Source organism: Manduca sexta, chromosome 9 (assembly GCF_014839805.1).
Source record: "Manduca sexta isolate Smith_Timp_Sample1 chromosome 9, JHU_Msex_v1.0, whole genome shotgun sequence".
In the NCBI taxonomy this organism is placed as follows: Eukaryota; Metazoa; Arthropoda; class Insecta; order Lepidoptera; family Sphingidae; genus Manduca; species Manduca sexta.
In genome coordinates, this window is record NC_051123.1 from 744,168 (window position 1) to 756,433 (window position 12,266).

Here is a 12,266-nt window from a genome sequence, read left to right on the forward strand (position 1 = left end):
GCAACGACGCAAGGAAAATTACCTTTGCCCTCTGATCGGGGGCGTCTAGAGAATTGCGTCTCGGTACCATACAATACTTTTTTCTTTTTTTTTTTTTTTTTCTTTAAATAGGCGGCGGTAGCCTATTTGGGTGTGGAACGGACTGCCGAGACGAATGTCCGCAGGTTCAAATCCCAAGGGTACACACCTCTGACTTTTCTAAAAATCATGTGTGTATTCTTTGTGAATTTATCGTTCGCTTTAACGGTGAAGGAAAACATCGTGAGGAAACCTGCACATCTGAGAAATTCTCTAAAAGAATTTCGAAGGTGTGTGAAGTCTACCAACCCGCACTAGGCCAGCGTGGTGGACTAAGGCCTAATCCCTCTCAGTAGTAGAGGAGGCCCGTGCTCAGTAGTGGGCAAGTATATAATACAGGGCTGATATTATTATTATTATTATTATTATTACCATACAATACGAGATATGGTATTCCACAAACCCATATACTAGTCTATAAATATTTTTTGTTATTGTTTGTACTTTGTTTGGCTTTATTATTTATTTTTATAAAGATATTTTTAACTTCTCACATTATCCCATTAAATTTGTTTTAACAACTGTAAATGTTTACAAATGAATAAATATACCTAAATAAAATTTTACTCTGTTTTGTTTTAAATAAAAACTTATTAATAACTTTATATTATGATTATTTGTGTTTATTCACAAATAACCAAAACACATTCTAATGTGGTTTTGTAAATATTTTTATTCGAGTGAATATCCGAAACAACTAAAACGATTTTGGCGGGAAAATCATGAGCAAGAAAATTTTCTTAATACCAAACTAACATTTGCCCGCGACTCCGCTCACGTATAAAGTATGTCCAGGATAAATAATTCCCCAGAATAAAAAGCCAACAGCACTCAAGAGTAATGTAGTTTCTTATTAGTGAAAGAATTTCAGTAGTTTCAAAGATTATTTTCTTCCAGAATTTTTCCTCTTTCTTTCATTGTGGTATTTTATTTCAAAATGGTACTTTTCCACAAACAAACAACACTATTATAAAATACATGTAAATGAGTGTTTTGTATTGATGTCCTTCTGTCACGCTATCATTATTTTATAGCGCCACGCCATATTTGCTATCACTCACAGGTATAAAACGACGTAATGCAATTACCAACCTGAATTTATCTATGGTTCAAGATATCTACTTTTTGCAGGGAGAGAAGCAGACATTTGTAAATATATCTAAATATATATAACTCAAAGGTGACTGACTGACATAGTGATCTATCAACGTACAGCCCAAACCACTGGACGGATCGGGCTAAAATTTGGCATGCAGGTAGATGTTATGACGTAGGCATCCGCTAAGAAAGGATTTTGATTAATTCTACCCCCAAGGGGATAAAATAGGGAATGAAAGTTTGTTTGAAACTTTGTCAATTTTAAACTGATCGGGCTGAGACTTTGCATGCATAAAGCTACTATGACGTAGGCATCCTCTAAGAAAGGATTTTGATAAATTCCACCCATAAAGGGATAAAATAGGGGAAGAAAGTTTGTATAAATCTTCTTAGATTTTCGACTGATTAAACTGAAATTAAAGATTGGAGCTACTATGAGGAAGACGTTCGCTTAAATAGGATTTTCATAAATTCAACCCCTATGGGGATAAAATTAGTTTGAACCTATCAGTACCGGGAAAATAAGTAGCAAGACTTGTATCATACAGTGAACTTTTATCCCGGAAAATTCCTAGTTGATCAATAAAACACAGAATTACATTGAAATAAAACTGTTATGCGGATTTTTTCGTGGTTTTTACTTTAAAATTTTCTTATAAAGTCGGAAGAAAATTACAATATAGAAACCGCGATAAAATCCGCTTAATAGTTTCATTTCAATGTCTAATATTCGTGTAAACATAAAAAGTCATTACACAATATACAGTTATTCTTCATACCACAAAAATACCACACACACAGTCACGCCTATGATGCCTAGAGGCGGAAATTAATGCACTCACTATCCACCGAGTGTATTTTGTTCCATTAGAAGCTAGCATAGAATAGGGAGGGAGTTTACCTCCATATTGGACACAAATTCCAGACCCGGACTGATTTTCGTAGAAAAACCCAATATCACTGCCCGACCCTGGGTTCGAATCCGGGACCTCAGCACTGCAGTCGTATCGTAATACAACTGCGCCACCAAGGCAGACAAATTACTATTAGAATATTAATAATAATAAAAAAACCTTTATTTATTCCTTTTTTTATTTTATTTTTTTATTTCGAATATCACATTGTAAATATGGTCTACTACTACTTGATCAGGACATTCAAAATCATGGGACCACTGTTAGATTTCGAAGGAATATTGGGTGGACCTTAAAAAATCGAGCCAGCAATCGGATGGCTACTGATGGACGTGAAATATAATCATAAAAAATCATTAAAAAAACAATTCCTTGTATGTAATTAAGTATTAAAAATAAATAAATGATAAACAGGAAGTCAGCGAGAATTTGCGAGTATTTGTTAAGTAAATTGCGGCGATAGCCTAGTTGGTTGTGGAACGGACTACCGAGACGTATGTCCGCAGGTTCAAATCCCAAGGGCACCTAAAACTTTTCTAAAAAAAATTACGTGTGTATTCTTTATGAATTATCGCTTGCTTTGAAGGTGAAGGAAAACATCGTGAGGAAACCTGCATACCTGAGAAATTCTCTATTAGGAATTTTCGAGGGTGTGTGAAATCTACCAATCCGCCAGCGTGGTGGATCCACGGATAAACCAGGTTCGCAGACTTCACACAGGTCTCCTACATTACTATGTAGAATTATCAATCAATCTCAGGTATGTAAATTTCTTGACGATGTTTTCCTTCTACATTAAAGTGAACGATTGCTAAACACAAACTTCTTGGTTTTTGACGCTTTTTTTAACCTACAGCAACGTTCAACCAAGGTCTATAAACCGCCATTGACCTACAGAACTTTGGGTTAACCAAATCAAATACTTTCTAAGGTCGAAAAAGAATTGCCACAGAACACGCGTGCGAAATTTATAATATGACTAAAATAGTAAATTGAATGTTATGAATGAGTGAAGGTTGCACATAATCCAAACAGTTTACGATTATCAGCATTATGCAATAGATGATGCAATGATGCTTTAATAGTCGCGCCCCATATAACAAAGATGAAGATAAGCTCTAGACTTAGTTTTTTTATACTTCTATATATTATTTCCTAAAATTATGACAGGCCAATATCTGTACATTACAGATATTAAATAAAACCTAATAGTCTTGTCAAAAAAAAAAACTTTGAGTTAGAAAAATTCAAAAAGTTAGAAGCATAGGCGTTAAATACGTCATTATCAATAAAATGTCAAAATTCTCCATAGATCCTATGTGTGCAAAAGATTTTATTCAAGGTTAAAGGTAAAAAATTCCATTTCCCATTTTCTCTGAAACTGGAAGTATTATCGTAAAAATAGGTCAAACAATAGTTGTAGATCATACAATTCTCTACAATTGTTCTAATATTTTTTTTCGTACCAATCACCGTTCGCGAGATATCGCGATTTTAAAAGTTGAAAATCTTATACACATTTAAGGTCTATACCAACTTTCAGCTCCATGCGAATTTTTCCTAACTTAAATGTTAATTTGACTGGACTATAATATGGAAGATCTTTATTAGAGTAACAGAAGACAAAACAACAATTTTTGTCTGTCTTTGTTTGTACACGCATCACGCAAATACTACTGCATGGAATTTAATGCAGTTTTCATCCATGAATTGCTAGAGGTCTAATTTAAAATATAGCTTCTATATTTTTTCGTGAAAAAAAATCAGGTCTTTAATCGCGGAAAAACACGAACGGAATCGCGAGGCAAAGCTAGTACCTAATACATATTGTCGTATCTCACATTAAACATGTTTTTATAGTACTTAGCGAAAACTAAAAATGATTTTCGATCCGTTGTTAGATCTCCGACAATAAAATACGAGGATCAGACAAATATTTGTACTATAAGCCTTCGAATCACTAGCAATTCTTCTAACAACACAGCCAAATCGAAAATACCTAAAATAATCTTAAAACTACAGGGAAACGCTGATAAATTGCCTAAATAAAACATAACCATGAAAGTCAACAAATAAATCAAACTCACTGGCCAATTAAGTGATCAACGTGTTTACAAAATATTAAAATAAATCAACCTGACGCTATCAACATAAGATAGCGCTTTACCTGCCACCATTTTTAATTTTAACACTTCCTCGTAAACTCTTGGCTATTATATATTTTTATATAATGATGTAAAATATCATTAAGATACACTCACACTACATTTAGACACTCTGTAGAATAAATCAAAAAGTGCTAACCTGCATTAAGCCAGCGTGGTTGATTAAACCTTTAACCATCTCAGTAATATAGGCCTAGCAGTGGGATATAGCATGATATAACATAGAGCAGTGGCGAAGGATGAAATTTTCCGAAAGGAAACCTGATACAACATATAGGCACTAATATGCATAAATTGTATCTGCAAATCGTTCTAATGATAACTACATTTTACATACATAAAGAAAGGACAGCCGACAGGCATTCGGTTATATGGACCTTTCCCCACTGATACAGGGTTGGTATTATTGTTATAAGAGAGAAAATAACTCTCCCGTTTTTGCTTTCACTGTTATAAAGATCTGAATTTATTGTAGGGACGGAAAAAAATTAAATCCCAAGAAAAGACATGAGGCTACTTTTTTAAATATATTTCGCCTAACCGTAGGGTTAAGTACGTGCTGTTATATAATGCACCCTATCCCGCTTACCGTGTTCTTCCCTATCGCATACTCATCCTTCCCATCCATAATATATACAAGCTCCCTTTGCTCCCCGCCAGTCTTCTCCTATCCTTCACGCTAGACGGCTACCTTTTAAAATTTATTCCCGAATTTATTTAAAAAACCTTTTAAAACAAGAACTGCATAACAGTACCCAAAAGAATAAATAAAGAATCCTGACAATTCTTCGCAGGGTAATAATGTGAAAGCAAACATAATATCGAGGTTGTACAGGCACACGCTCTCAATTATGATGCAAAACTTGAACAATAATGACGGTTTACTCTCTAACTGGTTTATAATATTACTAAGAATATTTCTAAAGGGACCTTAAGCACCGCGCAAACGATGTTAATTTGTCGAGAAACACTACAATGAGACTACCGTTCTTTAAAAGTACAGCAATTGAGCCTACGTGACGCTTTACAGCAATATACCTGACTAGATATCACCGTATACTAGTGGCGAAGAGTGAAATTTATAAATAATAATGTGCATAAATGCGGTCTACAAATCGTTCTAATGATAATTAGATTTTACATAAATTACGAAACGGAAGCCAACAAGGATCGGGTTAAACGGACCCTTTGCCACTGCCGTATAGCATTCAGAAGTAATTATTATCTAGCTATAAATACTGGGCAGTAAATATCACAGGTTTTATGTAGGTTGCAGAGGTTTGCTGGTGGTAGGATATATTTTATATCCGCCCGGATAGCGACCATCTTACACAATGTGTAAAAACCCGCCATAGTAGCCCTCGTAAGTGTGTCGCATTCCGGGATCAGCCTGTGTATGTCCGGTTCCAACAGGCCGGCATAATTGTGTCGACTAACGAGGGGTAATCATCTCTCGTCCACTTACCATCTCCTACCTACTCCACTTACCATCAGGTGCAGTGGAATTATGTGGCCTTGCCCGTTAAAAAAAGCAAGAATCTACTTTAGCTTAACTCGCATAGCTGATATATTTTATCATACTTATGTGCAGACCACAAACTATGTAAACAAAGATTATTTTAAGTGCAACTTTCAGACACGCGAGATAGCTTAGTTTTTGACATTACAAGCGGTGCCGGATTTTAATTTTTATAAGTGTAGGCCATTTTATTTCCGCCGCCCCATATAGATAGGTTTATGTATGTAGGTTTCTAAAATTTATATATATAAAAGAAAGTGGTGTTAGTTACACTATTTATAACTCAAGAACGGATGAACCGATTTGGCTGAAATTGGTGGAGACGTAGCTAAGAACCAGGAGACGGACATAGAATACTTTTTATCCCGTTCCCACGGGAACGGGACGTGACATAAGACGTGGTATAAGAAAGTAAAATTTGGAATGGAGATAGTATAAGACCCTGGGAAGGTTATAGGCTACTATCCCGGGAAAATATATAGTGGGACTTTTATCCCGGAAAACTCCTTCACGCGGGCGAAACCGCGAGCACAAGCTAGTACTTAATAATTTTCGATTTGTTTGTATTATGGGTGGCACTAAAGTTAAATAAACGAATCATTAATTAAATCGAGTGAGCGTCCTCTGAAATCTGCCGCCCACAGGCCGCGGCCTATACGGCCTATTTACAAATCCAGGACTGATTACAAGGATATTATTTAACGTACAACATCATTAAACGTTTGCATCTAACTTCACAATTCTCTTTGCTCCTAACTTCATGATCATGACATTCAAATCGCTAATTTCCTGTGCGACATCATTTCCAGTTGTCAGATAGGATTTCATCATCAAATAACATGCGACAAATATTTGTACTGGAATTTCCATACGACACTGATAGCGTAACAAATATTTGTCTGCATTTGTAAAATTAGATCAAGTGAACTGCTTGCGAATCGTTCTGAAAGATGTAGATCTAATCGTTATTACATTATGATTTCTTATGTTTACACGAGTGTTAGACATTGACATGCCCCCCTCCTCCCTCCTTGAAGGCTGCAGTCTTCGAAACGTCGAGAGAAAATTGTAATATAAAAAACCGCGTAATCTGGAAAAAAAATTAATGTTAAATATTTTTACAACTAAATGACTCCACTGCACTGTTGTGACAACTGACGTGAGATGTTTATTCCTCGCCAGTCGACACAATCATGCTGATTTTGTAACTAGATATACACAGGCTGATTCCAGAAGGCCTGACTTACGTGGCCCACTATTACATATTGTGTACAGTGACCTATAACCGATCGGACACGAATATCCACCAGAAAATGTTCATTGCTTTGTATATTTCTATCACGCTTTGCTGTATGCGAACAGGTAACACTTTCGAGTCAATTAGATTGAGGTATAGCTAGATAAATTACAATCTTTAAGCATAAACGGACCTAAGTATGGTCAAGAACGAATTAACGAATGAAAACACTTTATTGTATGTACATCACATACAGTCGTACAATTATGATTTTACAAAAATAGGTGCAACAATAATAATAAATATAATAAATTTCTTCCAGACAACCAGCACTGGAAAGATAAATTATAACGAGCTGAAAAAGGGGATGTATGTATATATAAGATTTTTCAAGAAAAAAATAAACGTACACCGATAGTTTTTAATGACCAAAATCAGGTATATCAAGAAGTAAGACATTATAAATATGCACTCTGAATTTATGTTTATTGCATTGACGTATATTCTACCGTTTATTGACAAAGCTATGACGAGTTAAAACTTTCCTAAATCCTCCACAAAATTGTGGACACAACACGTAGTAACAAATATTATGTAAACCACACGTCAGATTGAAGTTCATTAATGAATACTAAAATATAAGTCAATGGTTAAATAAGATTATTTAATGAATGACAATATAGAAAAGAATCTGTTGTTTACTTGACCAATGAATGCTAGAAAACTAGAATGAAGAAACAGTGTAACTTTTGCCCAATATATTGTCTTAGGAAGAATTTTATGACATCGTAATTTGAGTAGTGTGTTCGGTAATGGTAGCAGATAACGCTTTCTTTATTTACTGGTAATTAAAAACTAATAATGTATAGTCTAAGTCTAGAGTTATCGCATTTTTTTCTTTTTTTTAATACGTGCAAGGAAAAGTGACCCACTACAACGGTGAGTAGAGTGGGGTCCAATAGAATACCGACGAGATGGTTACTCCTCAATAGTCGACACAATTATGTCGGCCTGTTGGAACTGAGTATACATTAAAATCCTAAAAGTAAAATCTATGCACATTATGAAACAAATTAAACCTTTTCTGTCTGTATGATATCGATTTTCTGAAAATCTACAGAATGGATTTTTATGAAATTTGGCATGGAGATATTTTAAGACCCTGGGAAGGTTATAGGTTTTCTATCCCAGGAAGACATATAGCGTGGCTTTTATCTCGGAAAACTCCTTCACGCGGGCGAAGCCGCGAGCGGAAGCTAGTATATAATAAATGAAACCGACTTCGTAAACGTCTACACATTAACACTAATTTTATTAACAAAATAATGACAATATAATTTGTTTTATCATTATTAATATGTTTAATTGCACATTAAAAATGTGTATTTATTGTCACTGTCTGATTTTAATTACGTGTAAGTACTCCAACTGAAAAATACTTTGGTATAAATTAGATTATTTATTGAATGAGCATAAACGCCATATTTCTAGTACATACAATAAATCTTTACGTAAAAGCTAAAGTATTTTTTATTTATATTAGTTTTTGTATTCGATTTTTATTTTATTATGATGTTGTTCCAGAGATTACCCAACATAATTAAATGATAGGCGAACCAAGGGCGTCGCCTAGGGGGAGCAGGGAGGGGTAGATGACCTCCCCCCCCCCTTCCAGAGATTCTAAAAAAGGTGCCAAATGTAAAGCAACCAAAGCTTTTTGTCTTGACTTGATTGATCATTCCCGTACCTCGAAACTCAAATGAATTCTCCAATTCCATTCCTAATATTCCGTACGCTCAATTCGGCTCTTCAATATGTTATTGTTAAAGCGAGAGAGGGGCAGTGGCGGTGAAACACGTGCTCTCGACTTTACCTACAATTCATACTTTTCTCATTCTGCATATCAACTTGTCCCCCCCTGGGCCATCGGCTGGCGTCGTTTTTGACACGAACAAACCATAAACATATCAGAGTTACAATTAACCCACCGATATTACAGTCAGAGTTGGCAATCTAGCTTCGAAAACTACTTTTGTTCCATGTGGTCATAGTCCTGTATTTAATCACATTATTTACTGTGGTTGTAATGGGGTGTTGGGAAGAGCTCCTTTCAAAAGTTCAAAATGATTACTTATCCCTTATAAGATGTAATAGTTAAATACAAATTTAGGATTTAAATACATGAAGTCCTAATTTAGATAACAAAAAGGGTGATAGTAAGAATTTGAATTTATAAAAACACACTGTTGGACACGGGCCTCCTCTACTACTGAGAGATTGAGCCTTAGTCCACCATGCTGGCCTAGTGCGGATCACCAGCCTTCACAAACCTCTTGTAAAGAACTTCTCAGGTATGCAGTTTTACCTCGCGATATTTTCTTTCTCCGTTAAAACTATCGATAATACTCAAAGTATACTCACATAACTTAAGAAAAGTAAGAGATGCGTGCACTTGGGTTTTAAACTTGGGATTTCCACTCCCAACTAGGCTCTCACCGCTTACAATTAAAATATAATAAAAAATAATATAAATACGTAACTAGTACTGGCGAAAGGTGACATTTTTCAAAAGGGAACCCGATACAATATATATACTAATATGCAGTCAGTACAGTAAGCATATCGTCCTAATACTTAGATTCTACAAACGGAAGCCGGCAGGCATCGGTTTATTTGAACCCTTCGCCACTGGTAATTGGAGTTATATTTGAACTATCAGCTATTGGGTTGCAAACAGAGGTTCTCAAGGTAACTGCAAAACTAGTTTTAGAGTAAACTTTCCAGGAGTGTTTAACGGAACTTTTGTATACTTGTGCGGTCTAGGCGCATAGATACGGACGGGAAGGGTCATAAACCTTATGATGAAAGGTTTTGCAACCCTCATGCTTGTGTAAAATACAGTGTTGATGACATTTGTCGCGGCCCTAGGCACATAGTTAAGTGTTTATACCTCATGGTTGCCAATTCACATTAAGGCCTATAAGGGACCGGGGAATATTTCCCCTCCTTCCTTTCAGCCATCATAAGAGGGTTTTTTTTCTTCCCCCACACTTCGCCATTCTCCACCGGGCGCCTCTAGTCACTCAACCAGGGGATTCCATTATGCCATTTGCAGGTTTCCCGCGGTGAAGACTGCAATGTCCCTTACAAAACTGTTGCTGCGTTCTGGAAGCAGCCTCTGTATAAAGTATTCTATCCAAGACCTATACTCTATCCCCCTTATTCATAAACGTTTTTTATCTAACGACCGAGTAAGTCTGTGATAACAAGTCTGTTTCTCAGTGCTGACGGCATGGCAGTCTTCGCAGTGCGTAGACGTAGGGCCGTTGTGATTGGCTAATATTGAACACAACAATAATAACCAATCACAACGGCCCTATGTCTATTTCTCAGTGCCGTTGGGCACTGAGAAACAGGCTTATTATCACAGCTTTACTCCGTCCTTAGATAAAAAACGTTTATGAATAAGGGGGTTATTCTACGCCACTCCTTTAACATCACGTACCATTGAGACAATGTGTTCGTACATAGCAAAGAAATCAAGATATTGACAGATTGTTTCTGCTAACTATATCTGGCAAAGGTCATGTCTTTGCAGCATCATAACCTAAAATTACAACTGGATATTAAGTAGGTAATTCGTTTTTTAACTTGCTAACTTTCGTGTATTCTGGATGCATAATTACAGTATGTTTCAAATTAGGAGTCACGCGTCAGTGCCTTGTCAACAATGCGTGAACTAGTCGTGTGTAGGTTTTACGATGACTTCACGATATTTGGAAGAGTAGCCAGTGGCGGCCCTAAACGTCGCAAGGCCTTAGTCGAAAGAAAAAAAAACGACGCGACACGTACGGAGCAGAAAACCTTTAACCCCAGTTTTAACAGATTCAGTTGTTACATTAATTAAATAAAATAAATGTCAACCTGCTTTTCAATATCTGCTTTATTCTATAAAATTGATAAACATAACAAATATTAAATACAAAGCCGAATAGAAACGCTATCCTATTAATATAAACTAGCTTCTGCTCGTTATTTCTTCTGGCTAAAAATTCGTTCTTGACATAAAATTGCAACATAACACTCAAGGACAATATAGCTTCCTTGTAGCCCTAATCTGCAGCCTGGACAGCCACATAATATACCCCCTAAGTCAGTCTAATACTGGACCCAAGCCTCACCCAAAACATCCCCGAAAATAGTCTTCGCCACTGTTTCTATATTTTGCTTATTCCTTTCCTTACTTTAAGGTCCACAGCTCACTTATCTTTTGGAATAACTGGTAATTAATGGCGTCGAAAATATCATTGAATAACCTATAAAAAGGTTCTATATTCAACGTTTTAAAAACATTGAACCAAAGATCGCTTCGCTCATGACTTGCACCACTCGCGCTGTTAAACCAGCAGTGAACATGCGCGCGCGCAGTTCGACGGCGCGCCCGGCGTAGCACGCAACGCGATGTGATAGTTATAATATAATAGTGCTGTGTTCGTGATTTATTGCGAAATTAAAAGGTACGTTGATTGTAAATTATTTAAATTAAATTTGTAGAGCGCTTTGAAAATTTTTGCGAAAAATTCTATATTGTCAATATCACTAATGACTAGATACTCTTTAATTATGATATTAAGTATGGTATTTATAATGCAGGTATATTACGCTGGAATTTATGAGTTAAATAAACAAATTGTTTTCAGTTTTTCTTAAATAAGGCACAAGTTAAAATCTTAAATAAAATTTGACCAGAAAGTTTTTGGTAATGGCACTAACCTTTACTAATTACGTTAAACGATGTTTTAACTACAGTGTAGTTTTAACCACATTACTGTTGTTTTAACTATCATAACTCTTTTATCACCTTTTACCCACGTCAAATAATTTCAGTAACAAAACTGATAATGGTGATCACAAATTAAAATGTTTTTTTTTAATACTATATCGGTATAGTTGTCCTACTGCACCTCATGGTAAGTGGAGTGGAGTCCATTAGAATGTCGACTGACGAGAGATGATTACCCCTCAATAGTCGACACAATTATGCCGGCCTGTTGGAACCCGATATACACAGGCTGATCCCGGAACGCGACACACATGAGCCACTATGGCGATTTTTAACACCTTATGAACGGTGGTCGCTATTCAGGCGGATGTAAAATATATCCTACCACCAGCAAATTGTTTTGTGTTTAGAAATCTAATTTCCGAAATAAATAAACCAATACCTATATAACACATTTAAACTACCTATTAAA